At 41.9% G+C, this 4,629-nt stretch overlaps 1 non-coding gene across 1 annotated transcript; it reads left to right on the forward strand.

Moving 5' to 3' along the window:
- Positions 1 to 231: 231 nt before the first annotated feature.
- On the forward strand, positions 232 to 306 carry Trnas-cga (transfer RNA serine (anticodon CGA)). Its single transcript has one exon. It is a non-coding gene; the product is annotated as a tRNA-Ser (tRNA).
- Positions 307 to 4,629: the final 4,323 nt, after the last annotated feature.

A 4,629-nucleotide genomic window follows, 5' to 3' on the forward strand; every position in this document is an offset into this window, starting at 1 on the left:
ATCAAACGGAATTGCGAAATCATTTAGACATCTAGATGATTCCAGATTGAGAGTTTCACTCTGCAGCGGAGTGTGCGCTGATATGAAACTTCCTGCCAGATTAAAACTGTGTGCCAGACCGAGTCTCGAACTCGGGACCTTTGCCTTTCGCGGGAGAGCTTCTGTCAAGTTTGGAAGGTAGGAGGCGAGGTACTGGCGGAAGTAAAGCTGTGAGGTCGGGGCGTGAATCGTGCTTGGGTAGCTCAGTTGGTAGAGCACTTGCCCGCGAAAGGCAAAGGTCCCGAGTTCGAGTCTCGGTCCGGGACACAGTTTTAATGCGCCAGGAAGTTTCATATCTGGATGATGCTAAAACTGGCAGTTGACTCTATATAGCAAAAAAGTGAAGTCATCCACATACCTACTAAAAAGGAATTCGCTATATTTCGGTTACACATAAACCGCATAAACCTAAAGTGGAACGATCAGATAGATAATGTTGCGCGGAAACTAAACCAAAGACAGCGAATTATTAGCAGAACACTTAGAGAATGTAACAAGTCTACCAAAGGGATTAATTACACTGCGCTTATTCGCCGTCTTCTGGAGTATTGCTGCTCGGTATGGGATCCACATCAGAAAGATTGACGGAGGACATCGAAACATAGTAGCTCGTTTTGTATTATCGCAAAACAGAGAGAGTGCCGCTATTATGATACACGACTTTGGGTGACAGTCATTAAAAGAAAGGGGTTTTACGCTGCGGCAGGACGTCCTTATGACATTTTATTCACTACATTTCTCGGCAGAGTGTGAAAATATTTTGTTAACGCCCATCGTCATAAAGAGAAACGAATATTTAAATAAAATAATAAAAATCAGAGATGGCACGGAAAGGCTGAAGTGTTCGCTTTTCCTGTCCGCTGTTCGAAAATCGAACGATAGTGAAGTAGTTTGTAGGTGGTTCGATAAACCCTCAGCCAGGCATTTAATTTTTAACTGCAGAGCAATCACGCAGATATATTTACTAAACTGTGGCAGTTTTTTCTATGTACGGTCCAAGTTTCATCGCAGCGACACATCATGCGAGAGTTAGTTTCTTCCTTTTGTTTTGAGGTTAGCACACCAATGTAGACGTATTTTCATGACTGTAGAACTAAGAATAGTATTGTTCGTTAAATTTTTGCTTCTACAATGTGGGTGAACGTGAATAGCCTTATGGGACTAGCTGTCTTTAAATAACGGCCTCGGACATAGCAGACTTAGCCCTAGCGAGGTACCCCTGTGTTTTCCAGAACCGCCTGCCCCATTACGTAACAGTCGTGACCAGGTTGAGGAGCAGCGTGCAGGGCGGCGCGGGGCCCCGGGTCGGCCATATTTCAGCGGCGGCGTCGTTAGCGCCTGCTGCGGTTGCCACCCGCCGCCCACCGACCGCCGCCCACAGACCACCGGCGCCGCCCACTGCCCAGCACAGGCTCTGCGTCCAGCGCCGGCTCCAGCCGCAAATTTCAGGCGCTACGTCACTGGTCAGCCGCATAACTGGTCAGCGGAGTGTTCACCCTCCTGTCATCCCAGTTCACAGCTAAAGTTATCTTTATTACGGTGACTTCACAGGCATCTCCTACCGGAATGAAGCCTACGAAGCTATAGCGCGCCCGGTATTACTTGGGACAGACACTTCGGCAGGAACACGTGGAGGGGCAGAACAGAGGGCGATCTCGCATGTCACTTACATCGCGTCAAGTACGCAAACTATTCGAAGCACATAGACAGAGCTGGTATCAGTGTCCTCTGAAAAGACACAACACTACGTTTTAATAAAGGTATTACTTTGGTAGCACATTTTTAAGACGATAAGCGGAAAATTTGTGGCACTGTATTTCCTTATGACACCCAATTTTCTACATGTGGGAAACTTTTTCTCTTATTCAATTTAGATAAAACATTTATGTGAACTAAATTCTAGGAATACATCAAACTTTTATCAGCTCCAAGTCGAAACTCTCTCGGAGTCCTCCAATACGACTTAATTTGAGTTAAATGAGGTGCAAAATGCTGTGCTTACGCGCCAAAACTTTTGCAGTTGCGCACTTGTCACACGTAGAGCGCTAGCTTTATATTTAAATTGTTGTTACGTTTTTTTGATGAAAATGACCACTTATTTGGGACGTAATAAAAAATTATGCCTGCTAATCTAGAAACATATCAATCTGGAAGAAGGAAAGGAAAAAAAAGTTGATACATACACACCACCTCAGAACTGCAACAGTTATAATGCAAGAAGTGTGAGGGACTTATTTAGGGCGATGCAGCTAGATTTTCTGAGATGAAATTCATTCAGTGTCAGTTGCTGATATCAGTTTTCCCTCCACAGGTCACCCACTCCCCCACCCTCCACCACTTCTCTATCTCTTTCTCTCTCCCTCTCTCTCTCTCTCTCTCTCTCTCTCTCTCTCTCTCTTTCTCTCCCCTGCCTTCCTCATTTTATTATTATTTTTACAGCTTTCGCAGTCGTTTGATGTGGTCCGCAACTAATTCCTATCTTATGCCAAACTCTTCATCCCAGACTGCTTTTGAATCTATGTCCTCAATTATTATTTGTTGAATTTATTCCAATCTCTGTCTTCCCCTACAATTTTTGCCCTCTGTAATTCTTTCAAGTACTATGGACATTATTCCCTCTTAACTCGTGTCCGAACATCCAGTGCCTTCTTCATGTCAGTGCTTTCCATACATTCTTTTCGTCGCCAGTTCTGCAGACAACCTCCTCATTCTTTATTTTACCTGGTTATTAATAGTAAATACTTACTATAAAATAATGCTTAGTTAAGCTTCTTAAGCCATTAAGATGATGTATTTGTGGATCACTTTTGAGATCATAGAGAAAAACTCTACTAACGTTACTCTCTTGGCTACCAGACATCTTTTAAGTGGCAATGTTATCGCCATTATTTAATGACCTGATCATTTCCTATAGTGAATTTCAGTTAAAACAACTTCATTTTGCCATGTATATGTATGATATGCTGTGTGTCATCACCTTTCATTCTTCAAAGGTGACTTCCCTAACAGCTCTGTTGCTGAGTGCCTCCACTGTAGAAAGCGTAATTATTATTATTATTATTATTATTACTATTTTTTCTAGCTAATATCACTTGTACTGGATTAAAGCGACAAAGTGGTAGCGTAATGACTGCTCGTTTGTTACTGACAACTCATGAATTTCGTAGAAGGGGATCTGTGGTTTATGGAGACATATTAGATCCGTAAACTCCACCTTCCTTAATTTATGATTTAGTACGACGTTTTGACGCTGAAATCAATCATCTCTTAAGTTTGCTGTGCCATGTTAGGCGTGTGTTGAACGGAGCGGTTGGGACCACAATCAAGAACAACTGTTGATCTTGAAGGCGCATAACAAGCAAACCACTTCTCTCGATACACCTAGAATGGCAGTCCTCTTGCCAAGAGAGCGACGGTTAATATTTGACGAACTATGGTATGCATAGTTCAGTATCACACATCACTCAACAAACAGATAAAATAATAGTCCAAACATTAAGATAAATTAAAACCAACATGCTCTGTGTGTAGCGAATGATCTCACAGGATAGCCTGAGTGAATCTGCAGCGTTGTTCTGAATTAAGTTAAATGTGCCATGTGTATTTTGACGAATATGGCAAGCACAAAACCGTATTACCGTATGCTCAAGGCGTTTGAGTGTCCTTCATCTGTAATCCTAACTAATCTTTCAGAAGGGCTGGAGTTGAATTAGCTGTTTTGGAACTATCTAGATTACTTATACAGAAATATTTGTAACTGCTTTCCACTGCAGCTGAAACGAACTATCAGACTGAAGGATTTATACCAATCTTACAGACGAAATGCTGCTAGAAGTTTGTTTCCTAAACGTTATCATCATTACTGATGAAGAAATATTTCGTCAGTTATTATAAACAGTTATAACGGACGTAGCTGAAGTTAAGAGAAACCCCACGTTTTCGAACAAGAATCTAGTGAACTGAATGTTAAGTATATTGTATCCTGATAGGAAGGTGCCGGCCGCGGTGGTCTAGCGGTTCTAGGCGCTCAGTCCGGAACCGCGCGACTGCTACGGTCGCAGGTTCGAATCCTGACTCGGGCATGGATGTGTGTGATGTCCTTAGGTTAGTTAGGTTTAAGTAGTTCTAAGTTCTAGGAGACTGATGACCACAGATGTTAAGTCCCATAGTGCTCAGAGCCATTTGAACCATTTGATAGGAAGGTTGAGAGATAATATTTTTCTCTGATATTGCTTATCTTGAAGTGGTAGAGGTATTGCTGTATCCTCATTTGTAATGTTTAGAAGTTTATTTGACCGCAACATGGCGAGTCCCACATAGGTCTTATTTAAAATGCTTCTAAGCCTACAGCAGTGGCAATCGTTGAAGTCTCCTGGGAGGTTTCCTTTTAATTTTACTTCAATGAGTTTTTATTGTCACCCATTTGTTTTACAGTGCTCTTTATTAGTAGCTCATTCATTGTTCTGAGTTGTTAACTAAAGTTCATCCATGATAGTTTTGTTGGTACGTAATATTTGCTAACGGAAATGTTTTTCTTCACGTTTGAGTGCTTGTTTAATCCATTTTGGAACAGAACTACTGAAGAAGTGA

Source organism: Schistocerca nitens, chromosome 8 (genome assembly GCF_023898315.1).
Source record: "Schistocerca nitens isolate TAMUIC-IGC-003100 chromosome 8, iqSchNite1.1, whole genome shotgun sequence".
NCBI lineage: Eukaryota > Metazoa > Arthropoda > Insecta > Orthoptera > Acrididae > Schistocerca > Schistocerca nitens.